At 37.2% G+C, this 12,485-nt stretch overlaps 1 protein-coding gene and 1 non-coding gene across 3 annotated transcripts in view; one reads left to right on the top strand and one right to left on the bottom strand.

The window, feature by feature from the left end:
* The window catches only part of Ncoa7 (nuclear receptor coactivator 7), a 148,133-nt gene that overhangs the window by 95,071 nt on the left and 40,577 nt on the right, over positions 1-12,485 (bottom strand). The gene's annotated exons all lie outside the window — the stretch shown is intronic.
* On the top strand, positions 4,543-4,615 carry Trnaa-agc. Its single transcript has one exon. It is a non-coding gene; the product is annotated as a tRNA-Ala (tRNA).

Here is a 12,485-nt window from a genome sequence, read left to right as displayed (position 1 = left end):
TACATGTCCAGTGTAATTCTACATCATGTACAACCAGAAGAATGAGAAGTTATACTCCATTTATGTGTGATGTGTCAAAATACATTCTACTGTCATGTATAATTAATTAGAACAAATAAAGACCTTTTAAAAAAAGACTTAATTGTGAACTTATGAAGGCCACATTACTGGGGACTTAGAGGGATTTTTAGAATTCTGGAGTAAGTTGTCTACTTCCTTTAGCCTTCCAGTTATGTCTTCTAAGAGACAGAGACACTTGGGCTGTACTTGGTCCCTGGAAAGTAGAGCATGATGAAAATACACACTGCTAACAGAAAATCTTTGCCTGTAACTTGCAACAGCTGAGTATGGTGATCTGGGTTAAATAGCTACCTTGCAGGACTCTACCAAGAAGTTAACCTGGGTAATTTCTAAGGCACTTTCCTGCCCCAAAATGCAAATCAAAAGTAGGATTTCATCTTACTCCAGTCGCAATGGCAATTATCAAAAATACAAGCAACAATAAAAAAGTCTATTAAAAATAAACAACCAAGTAAATAAATAAATATAAGTCATGTAGAAATTGATCATTCACAGAATGAAAATCTTCCGTCATTCTTTATGAAAATTCTGAGGTTGTTTTTCTTTCTTCTTCTTCTTTTTTTTTTTTTTAGTCCTTGGGGTTCAAACCCAGGGCCTTGCACATGCTAGGCACCCTACAACTGAACCACAGTCCCAACTCTTAGACTTTCCTTACACTGTAAAGGATAAACTGTGTTATGTCCACAGGTACTTACTCATTATTTATGTTTTTAAGTCACTTTAGTTTTCAATGTGATGATTTCAGACACACATATAAGCCTTCATGAGAATTTTTCATGGTTAAAACCAAATATTTGTGTGTTTTTTTTTTTAAGTCACTTGCATTTCTTCTACTGTTAAAGAACATTTTGCTTTTCAGGATTCTTAATCATTCCTTAATACTCAGACCAAATTTTTATGCTCACATTATTATTCTTTTTAAATAACAGCAAAAAGCTTTACAGCTTAGCATGACAATGCTTTTTAAAATATCTGTTATTATTTTAATTTTTTTTGTTGTTGTAGATGGACATAATACCTTTATTTTATTTTTATGTGGTGCCAAGGCTCGAACCCAGTGCTTCACATGTGTAAGGCAAGCACTCTACTACTGAGCTACAACCCTAGCCCAACATCCATTATTATTTCTCAGAAAAAAAGCAACACTGTGGAACCAACCAAAAGGAAGGAGGAGACAGATGGAAGAGGGCTTTTTTTAAGATAGTAGCCTCTCCATAATTTGTCTATAAGAAGAACATGGGGACAGCACCGAGTTACAGAAGGTGCTTTAACACATGAGTTAAAGCCGCATCTCTTATTAGGACTGTGTATTCGCTTGGGGGAAGTGCTGTTGGCAGTGCCACTTAGGGTAGGCGGAGAGGCTGAAACCCCCAGAGCACCTCTTGTCTCCACCCTGAAACAAAAGACCAGCCTCTTATGTCTTCTAAGAGTTTCAACTCTCTGCCTACCTGGATAAGTGTCTTAACATGTACATGTGTGATCTTCATTATAAGCACATTTGCCTTGCTTGGTTTCCACTTTTTCCTTAATTTGTCATTTTGTCCTTGATGAGGTTAAACTATGCGGAAAAACTTAAATTTATGACCTCAAATTAACAAATCATGGCATTTCTAGGGCTATCAGGTGCGGTCTACAGTAACATCAATTGGAGTATAAATTTAATTTGGAAAATAAAAACACCTCTTTTGTTAGGCACAATGCCTCGAAATTAGAGAAAATAATTTACATAAGATACAAGGAAGAAAGTGATTTGAAGTTCCAGAGAAACACTGAAACCAGTTACAGAATTTTGGTAGACAAAATACATGGCAGAGGAGAAAGAAGGCCCAGAGGCCATGTTATACTGTGATACAACAAAGTGATGATGCCCCACAGACCTGAAATGTGGACCAGCTAAGGCTGTTTAAAACCAGGGAGGTTAAGAGACTGTAGCTGTCCATCATGAGTCCTGTCAAAGAACTTCCCACCTGTGGCAGTGTTTCCCCAAGAGGTGAACTTGGGGATGAGCTTCACTCTAATTGGAGGGGAATTTCAAAGTGGCCTACCAGTCAAAGCTACTAAAACTGTGATCTTCAAGTGTCCTTGTATGCTAAGCCCTCATGGACCCTAATTGAAGGCTCTTAAATGACCAATAACAAACTGTTAAGCCAATGGTCTGTGGGTCTTCTGGACTCATTCTCCCCATCCAGGCTGCAAACTTCAATCCTTAGTAGCATAACCAAGGAATCAGTATTATGTTCTCTTACTTGCAAGGAATAAATAAATTCAGAGCTTGTTCTCTGGATGTCTAAAATAACTTGAGAGAGAGAGAGAGAGAGAGAGAGAGAGAGAGAGAGAGAGAGAGAGAGAATAAATATATTTTGGGATTCCGTATCAGGGGAAATGAAAGCAATCTAAATTTGACCTGAGAGGGTAAGTTAGGTTTGTTTGTTGTTGTGGGGACTGAGGTTAGGTAGGTTTAACATACAACATAGCAAAGTGGCAGAGAACTTTCTAAGAATGGTCAAAACCATCATTACAGAGGAACGTGTCAGACACATGGTCGATATGGATCCCCAGCAGAGGAAACTGGGAATGATTCCCTAGTGTCTTTGAAGTTCTGGGTTTGAATATTGTGGATCTGGATCTTCCATGATGTTTTCCTCTTATCTTCTAGCAGAATATTTTGACTGTAATTCAATAGATAGGTCTGGAGGTGTATAGTAGGTAGTAAACTGACCCAAATGATATGCTTCTCTCAGGAAATATGAAACATCTCTGTGTCCCAATTACACCAAATTTTATGCACTTCCATGCATCCAGGTTATCTGTACAGAATCTCCCCTCTATTTGGAAGTCTCTTTCCTTTATGGCAAATTGTTACTCACATCTAAGCACAGTCTAGTGTTGCTTCTTTTATGATGCTCAGGATCCTCTACACAATCTCTTCTTCTACGCTACACCCTTCGCACCTGGCAGTCACCTTAGTTGCAGTGTTCATCTCATTGATGCTACTTTATGAGCATCCTGTGTTTGCACCAGACCATGCATTCCCACAGATGTTTGCTGAGTTTGAGGATAGATGAGTATGAGCTCATTGTCAGAGACTACAGGGAAATTATTTAAAAGAGGGATGATATGGTTTTCCAAAACAAATTATGAGCCTATTAAAAGGCAAAACTAAAGGCATCTCAAGAAAGAAATGTGGCCCCATGAATTCGAGTTTTAAATTGATGAGTATAAGGCACAGGATTGAGTACAAAGAGAAGCAAGAAGCAAAGGACAGAACCCTGCAAGAAAGAAAATGGAATGCTAGGGCTCAGAACGAGCAGATATTGTAAACAATGCAAAGGAAAAATAACCAGGAAATTTTAGGGGTAGAAGGAAGAAGAATCAAGAAGCAACATGTACACTGCCTTTGGCAGATTGAGTGAAATTAACTTATTTAAGAGAGAAATAGGTCTAATTTTGCTATTACAATGCTACTTTCCAGCTCTATCAAAGAAAATAAGAAAAAAAAAAAAAAAAAAACTAAAAAGGACACAGTATCCTTGGCTAAAAAAATGAAATCCAAGAGGAAGCCTCTAGCTCTACATGATGCAACCTTCTGTGTTGTAGAACCATTATGTCTGCTCTGAAGAATCACAGAGAAATAAGATTGGAAATGGGGTGTAGAGAACCTGGTCATCAAAAGAAGACGCGCGCATACATGTGCGTGCATACACACACACACACACACACACACACACACACACTCAACATTGAGCAACCTGATATCAACACCCAGAAAAATAAACTGACAGATAATAGTTAATACATTTGTTAACATTTGAAGATGAATTATTGGCTGCTAGAAGCCACCATAGGTACTAAAAATGAGTAAATATAAACTAACAATTCTCTTTTAGATAGTGCTGCAAGATTTGGCATACTGATTGGGAAATTACAGAAACAGTCTATTAAGATCTCAGCAAGGGCCTTGAAAATGTCTGTCTTAATCTTCTTGAGAAAAGGTGGAAACAGCTGGGTTAGAGAATTTGGTTTAAGAGAACTTTGAGCAAATCCATTTATAGTAAGTTGAAATACTAAAATATAATCATTTACTGTATCAGTGGTACTAATATGCCACAAAGCATAAGCCTTCCAACTCAGCCTTCTATCAGCAGCTTGGATAAGAACAGAGAAGGTACAGTGTTCAGGTTTTATACCTAACCCAAACCAGGAAGGACAAAAAATATTTCAATATTAAAAATCAGGCTTACAAATTCCTTTTTCCCTCAGAGTAGGCATAACTGTTAGTCAATAAATAATTTAAAATTTTAGTTTTGTTCCTGTTAACCAAAATAAAGGATAATAAGTAATCTTTCTATAAACACATGGATCAGGTCATTCCAAGATGTTGAAGAATCTTAAAACTCTATCTTAGATGAAGAGATTCCAAAACCTGAGCTATTCAGCCTGTAAAAGAGAAGGTTCAGGGGCTGGGGTTGTGGCTCAGTGGTAGAGCGCTTGCCTAGCATGCAAGAGGCACTGGGTTCAATCCTCAGCACCACATAAAAATAAAATAAAGATATTGTGTCCACCGAAAAACTGAAAAATAAATATTTAAAAAGGGAGAGAGAGAGAGAGAGAGAGAGAGAGAGAGAGAGAGAGAAGGTTCATGGAGAACCTGACATCATCTTAAACAAATGTGATGGTGATATGTGAAAGAGGTATTTGCCTTATATGTGGATTCCAAGTAACTAGGAATAGGTAGAATAAGTTGAAAAGCCATAACTTTTAACTAAAAATTTGAAAACAACTTCTTCCTATGATAATTTTTCCAAGAAATCAGAGGCTTCAGAAGTACTTGGTTCATCCTTAGAGCCAGAAAAGTTCAAGTTCAGGTTAGAAAAGGCCTACTGTCAGGTGCTGTGGAAATTTCAGCTTCTGCAGGGTAGTTCAGATGACTTCTATATTTCAACTGAAAGATTTTATAATTCTGAAGTTAGGCATAGAGCCTGTATTGAGATAAAAACAAAAATAAGATGAAATTAATATAAATCTGACACTTGGAAAATGCTGTCTTTTCTTTCAAGTCTCTCAATCACTTCTTCCAGTCCCCCAGAGCATTATCTAGTTATCACATTACCTGGTGCTTCTATAATCTGGACCTACAAAACTAAAGTTCCTCTTAGAATGTGCCTACAAAACTAAACCATTGTGAAGAAGTGCACTATAGGAAAATGGTGGGATGCTCAGAATTCTGTATGCATGAATAGAAATGTACAGGTTGTTATCAGAGCTATGTAGACCTAACCACTTCACTGTGTGTTGTTTACATGATGGTAAAGGAACATATTTGCTAGTGACTTGCTTTCTGTTCACAGAAGAGGGTGTCACAACACATCCATCAAGTTACTCTCCACAAACATATCCTAAGTCATGTTCTTACGCAGATGTCACTGCCTACAGCATTGAGATTAACATCTTACATTTAAAACAGACACAAATGATTGATGCTCACTTATAATAGCATAATGATAATAAAACACTAATATGTTAAAATCCAGTCACTCATAATGTATTTTAAAATTCCTATCAGTAAGAAAAAATGTTAATCATCAGGGTACTCTAAATCCTAGCATTAATTATACATCTGTTCCTTATAATGATTGATGAAAGTTCTACTCAGTAAACTGAAACACTTAGGAATTCTCTAAATACCTTTGGACATACATTACAAAGAGATCATATTATAATAATTTTATTAATTGCTATAAAAATGTTTATGGAAGAAAAATTAAAATTTTAGAATTGAAATTGTAAATTTAAATCCTAAATTTTCTAAAACATTTTCATTTACGATACTATAATTGAAATTTTTATTATGGAACAGAAATATTATAATTATTGTTCCATTATATTTGGAAGGGACTATGGAAGTAGATAAAAATAAAGACTTTGGAGTTGGACACAGCAGGAAGAAATCTCAGCTCCATTACTTGCTAGCTAGTTGTGTAACAAGGGAGGAACTAAACCTCTCTAAGTCTGTTTCTTTGCCTGTAGAAACAAGGAAAGTAATTCCAACTGTCTCATGGGGTTGTTCTGAGGACTCAGTTTATAAAGCTCCTGGCACAGAATGAGCAAACAGCAAAAGAAAACCCACAGTACCACTAGTATACACAGGCAAAACTTTGTAAAATGTTATAGGCCTGAGATGACCAGGCTGTAAGCAATCCAGTGTGGCTCCTCTCCTGCTTCCCAGTTTTGCTGATGTCCTTGTGACATTACATAAGAGTCTGTCTTCAAGCTGACCTCCTGAGGGATCCTTCTCTGATGATCATCCTCATTAACCAAGAAGCATGCTCTAATATCTCCTTCTTCCCCTCCATCTTTAAACACGCCCTTCTTTGACCACCATCATCTCCCTCCTGCTACAGCCTATATTTTGGGCTTCTCCTTTCCAGCCAAGTTCCAAGAGAATTGCCTAGAAGGTTGGGCTCCACTCCCTTATTTCCCATTTCACTCACATCAAAATGGCTTCTACCATGAGTTCACTAAAATTGCTTTTATTCAATCAATCATTAGTGACCTCCAAGTGGTCAATCTTTTTTTTTTTTTTTTGTACTGGGGGGTTGAACACAGGGATGCTTAACCACTGAGTCACATCCCCAGCCATTTTTTATTTTTTTTATATTTTGAGTCAGGGTCTCATCAAGTTGTTTAGGGCCTCTCTAAGTTGCTGAGGCTGACTTTGAACTTGTGATCTTCCTACCTCAGCCTACTGAGTCACTGAAATTACAGGTATATGTCACCACACCCAACTTCCAAGTAGTTAATCTTAATCATAACAAATATTTTCACATCCTCTTTTTTTTTTTTTTTTTTTTTTTGAGGTTCTGAGTATTAAGCCCAGGGCCTCAGGCACATGAGGAAGCCCTCAGTCCTCATCTTAGTTTGACTGTCAGCTACTTTCAAAACTCTTGATCATTCTCTGTTCTTTCTTTCTTGAAATGCTCTTTTCCTTTGACTGCTATGATGTGTCCTCTTGAGGATTTCATCTTATTTTCCCTTTCTGTACTAGACCACTGAATTCTGTAGTTTCCCAATTCTGTGCCTCATTCCTTAGCTCTATTCTCTTTTCACTGCACACTCTTTCCCTATAAAATCATATTATCTCCCATGGTTGAGTTCAAATTCTTAAATTTCCATCTCAGCCTAGACCCACTCTGTTTTTCACTCCAGATTCACATATCCAACTGTACATTTATGGTTCCACTGCAATGTCCTACAAGCTCTCAAATTTAACACATCTGTCGTGTTCCTCACAACTAAAACACCCATGTGATCTGGGCTGCACGAAATAATCACACAAGAGACAGAGATACCTTTTTCTTTGGGGTCCTGTGATTGTTCCTTTGACATTAAGGGTCCACAGAAAGAGAGAGAGCGAGCACCGCTGAACCGTTTAATTGAGAAGAAGCCATTCAAATGAGGCAAGGGGTCAGGTTTCAGGGGGTTAAGTCCAGCTTCCTGATGTCTGCTTTCATTAATTAGGTTGACATCTAGGAAGGCCACACCCAAAGGCAGAGCAAGAGAAGGGGACACACAAAGAGCGTTGCCATGGAACATTCTATCCCAAACAGGGCAAAGAGGTAGCATTACAAAAGAATAGGTGAGTGTAGCTCAATTCCATGGTGACACTCCTACATCTGAAAACACGCCTTCAACTTTGCCTCCGTCCAGGTCACTATGAAATGTAGTGACTGGTCAAAGTCTCTTGCTTCAGGATGGAATTCACAAATCATTCAGAGTGGCTCCCCACATACATCCAGACTTTAATCCTTGAGATTCTCTCAAAACTGTTATTTTTCTAGTTTTACCATTCAGTTAATGGCACCTCCATCCATCTAGTCACTCAATCTCAATTCTAAAACATGGCCAACAAGGTCCTGAATGACCTGCCCTAGACTGCCTCATTACCCTTCTTGTGCATTTCTCCCTTAGAAGTGTTCTGTTTAAGACATACTGGTGGCCTTGCAGATCCAGGAACCTGCTAAGCTTTTGTTCACCTTAAGGTCTTTGCATCTGTTTCCCCTACTAAGAATAGTCGCGTCCTTTCTCCAGCAATTCTAAACACTTAGGTTATCTAGTGAACTCCTGCTCATACCCAGGGTCATTAAATAACATTAATGACCTCAGATGACATTTGATGACCTGGGTATGGGCATTGTATGGCATTTAAATATCATTGTTCTCCAGAGGTCTGCCTTGAACATCACTCCTGTGATGTAGCTACTGCTCTTGCAATTTGCATTTATAACATCCTGTTATTTTTCCCTCATAGCAAACACTGCTATTTGAATAGCTCTACATTTGTTTTTCTTTGTTTAATGTCTCTGTGAAATGTACTCTCCAGCAAGGACCACATTTGTTTTGTTCACTTTACCCTCTGGGTATAACAGGTGCAGGCACACAAGGTCTCTCTGAGATGCAAGCAATGCATACCTTTCTTCCCATAAAACAAACACCACCATCTTTCAAATCCAAAGATAAATATTGTATGACTCCAATAAACTCTCTTTAAAATTTTTTTATTGGTGCATTATAATTATACATAATAGTAGGATTCATTTCTATCATATTTGTACGTGCACATAACCTGATCAATCTCCTTCCCTCAGTAACTTCCTTTTTCCTTCCCTTCTCTCTTCCCCATCCATTAGCTCTATTCTATTTGATCTCTCTATTATTATTTCAATTAATGCATTATAATTATACAGATAAGCAGGATGCATTTGTGGTATATTCATAAACGGACATAAAGTAATTGGCAGATTTCATTCCTCAGTACTTCCCCATACTCTTCCCTCCTCCCTCCCTCTTGATCTTCTTCCTCTACTCTCTTGGTCTCCTTTCTATTCATGAGACTTTTTCACTTGTTTCAGTCAAAGAATTGGGAAGAGTCTTAAGTAATTAGTAGTATCCAAAATAGTCATTTATTCAAACTTAAAGAAAAATTCTCCTGTGTCTTAAAAAAAAACATAACAGGATGAGGAAGGTAAAGATTGCATATATAGGTTCATAGCCCAATTAATTTTATCATTTTACATTTCCAGTGACCCATTAAGACAATGGCATTCCTTATGAATTGCACTTGAAGATAATATAATATGTATGAGTTTACAAGTAATTTTTATATTTAAAAATCCTTAAATATTCTTATAAAAGAAAACCAATATTAATATTTGCATATTTGTATGTATATGTGTGTGTAACTCACGTTATTACACTTAAAATATTTCTACTCTTAAAAAACAAAAATGTCCCAATTCTATATGCTGGAAATTTTGGATTAAAAATTTAAGTTTTTATCATTAGCTAGTTAAAAAGTTGATTTAGCACTATAAAAGTAAATACCCTTCCCTTAAAAAGAAACAAAATGGAACCATGGAAACAGAGATTGCTCCGACTCCAATGACCTCACCAGCATCTGCTTCAATTACCTTCTGAAAATGAAATAACCAAATTACTATTCAGCTCTCTGCTGTGCTAACAAAATTAGTCTGAAATATAAAAATGCATCTGTCTCATGTTATATATTATACAATTTCTAAAACAAATCTCTTTCGAGCTCTAAATTGTAAAGTACACACCCTGGTTGTTATTATCAACATAAAATTCTCACATAAATATGAAAAATTAATGGAATGATTAATGACTTAGCTCAAATCAGCCACAACAGTGAGTGAATTTAAATCACCCCACCTACAAAAGGGGAACAATCAATTTTGATTCTATTATGCTTTCTGTAACAGATGTGTTCTTGAAAATGTATGTGCAAATTGTATTTTCAAAAGCCATATAGTGATTTAGAAATACAGTTAGAGCTTGTTTTCATTCTTTAGCTTAGGGAAAAAAATATTTAAATCATGAGTAATTGGCTTTTAACTTAACTACTTTATAAGTTCAAATGATCACATTTTGGCCACCTCATTTATCAGATATTCCATAAATACACTACTAAAAACACTGTTAGTTTTACTGACATAATCCATATTCTCATTTTCTTTTTCTTCTACATTTAAACTTATGTCATGCTCACCATTCTCCACACCTAAACAATTCTTGTCTCCTACATAGCAATGAAGCTTACATTTCTCACTTCAGTCCATGATATCCCCACTTGATGCTATCTTTGACTTTTCCTCAAATGAAATCAGGTGAATGGTTCTAGGAGCACAGTTACTCCTAGAACCTTCTTCTTGTTCTCTGCTACCTTCTGCTTCTGGAGCTGCTAGATCCTATCTTGCTCTGGGAAGAGACCCAAGAGATCACTCAATCAAGCTCACTTGCCCTCCCTTCTAGCTCCTAGAACACTCAGATGCAGACTCTACTTTGTTGAGTCTGACTTAGCTTTGTTTGGTGCTGAATCATGTTTGCAAACCACAGACCAACTTGGATCTTGGTAGGTCTCCTTAAACCTGGCCCAACTGTCCATTTCAATACTATTTTTATTTATGTGTGAGAAGCAAAAAATTCAAACAAGTAGGGAAGGCTTCTGCATGTTCCCTGATATAATATATCACAAAAACAAGAGCAGGAAAGAAAATGGAACCCTGTTTTGTTAATGCAGATTATACATGGAATAGTGAGCAAAGGAAAAGAGAAGTAAAAATGTGTGATTCAATCTTGCGTGGCTAAAGCACCAGATCACTACTTTTACAACAGAAGTGCCCAAGCTGGGGGATTTCAACATTTGACCCTGAATCTAGAGACAAAATAAATACTAGAGGAATTCTTGTCACATTTCAAAAACTGTAAGATCAGGAGACTGTTGACCTTTTTTTGGTTGGTATACAGGCATGTATAAAGTTTCCTGGGTAGACCACAGATTCCCTAGTTTGTTCCAAAGTTCCTCAGAATACCTTTGTACTTAAACAGAAGATACCAGTTTAGTATTTCAATACATTTAATTATTACAATAATCACTTTATTATTTAGATCAGTAATTTCCACTTATTCTTGTCCTGAGAACTCATAAGGTTCTATAAAATTCAATTCAACATACCTTAATGAAGAATACAGGTTATGATTAAGAGTGTGAGCAGGGAGGTGAGCTATACCTGGGTTGAGGCTCGGATCTGCCACAACATAGTTATGTGACCTTGGGCAAGTTACACAACATCTATGAGGCCTGGCATCTTTATCAGTAATTACAATGATAACAGGAACTACTTCATGGGAGTAATTAGAAGACTACATGAGAATGCAAATCAGTCTCTGTTACATTGTAAATATTCAATAAATGTTAACTATCATTCATAGCAAATGACTGGTGACTGGCAGGTTCAGGGAATAGGGCTAGACTCCAAAAGGAAAATAAAAATAAAAAATAGCCAACAACAGTGACAAACAGATAAGGCAGAAAATGTGTGTATTCCTGGGTGTAATCCAAGACAGATTGTGTTAAGGGTTCCAAGAGAAGGCATAAGAAAGACAGCAAAGTCCTCTATGTTTGTTGGCAGGGGAGGGTACATCTAGTTATGGGATGGAGGATAAATGAAACTGGAAAAGCCTCAAGGTTACAGTGCCATACAGATAAGTTTGACAGAGTGATGCTCACATTATTGTATATAAGGAGAGAACTGAAAGGGGAGATCTTTATAAAAGATCTTTGTAAAAGGCAAAGCTTGAGGGGACAAAATACAAGACAAAGAAAAATCAAAGTAAGACAAAGACAGAAGGGTAGGAATGAGTCAGATTGTGCCAAACCTCAAATGCCAGAAGAAAAAAAAAAAAGAAGTTGGGGCAGGCACAGAAATGACATATCTGAGCTTTGCCCAGGAATACTAGCCTGGTGAATTGTGGGGATGGATGTGCAATTAGGATAGAGGAGGTGAAGGTTGCTTGGTAGAATTTTCAGATGCAAGTTTTGGGGAATAAGAGGAAAATCTCTACGAAAATCAACAGCTGAATTGCTAGTGGGAGCTGTGAAGCTTCAGAGATGGGAGCAGGAAGCATTTCCCAGTCTAGAGCTCAGTTTTCTGTTGCTGGAGAGTCATTCCACCAGCACAATGAAAGGTCTCAGTGCATTTATGTCTTGGTTCAGTTTGTGCCGCTTAAAAACAAAAATTCCACAGGTTGGGTGGCCTGAACAACAAACAGTATTTGTCACAGTTCCAGAGGCTAGGAAGTCCAGGGTATAAGTGCTGACTAATTTGGTTGTTGCAGAGGGCCTCTTCCTGGTTTACAGATGGATACTTCCTTGCTGTGTCATGCCATGGCAGAGTGAGAGAAATCATTTCTCTGTCTCTTTATAAAGATACTAATCCTATCATGAGGGCTCACCCCTGTGACTAATTACCTCTCAAAGAATCTGCCTCCAAATACCTTCATACTGGAGATTTAAGGTTTTGATACATGAATTGGGGGGGGGGGTG

Source organism: Marmota marmota, unplaced genomic scaffold (assembly GCF_001458135.2).
Source record: "Marmota marmota marmota unplaced genomic scaffold, marMar, whole genome shotgun sequence".
NCBI lineage: Eukaryota > Metazoa > Chordata > Mammalia > Rodentia > Sciuridae > Marmota > Marmota marmota.
This window is presented reverse-complemented; position numbering and strand designations above follow the sequence as displayed.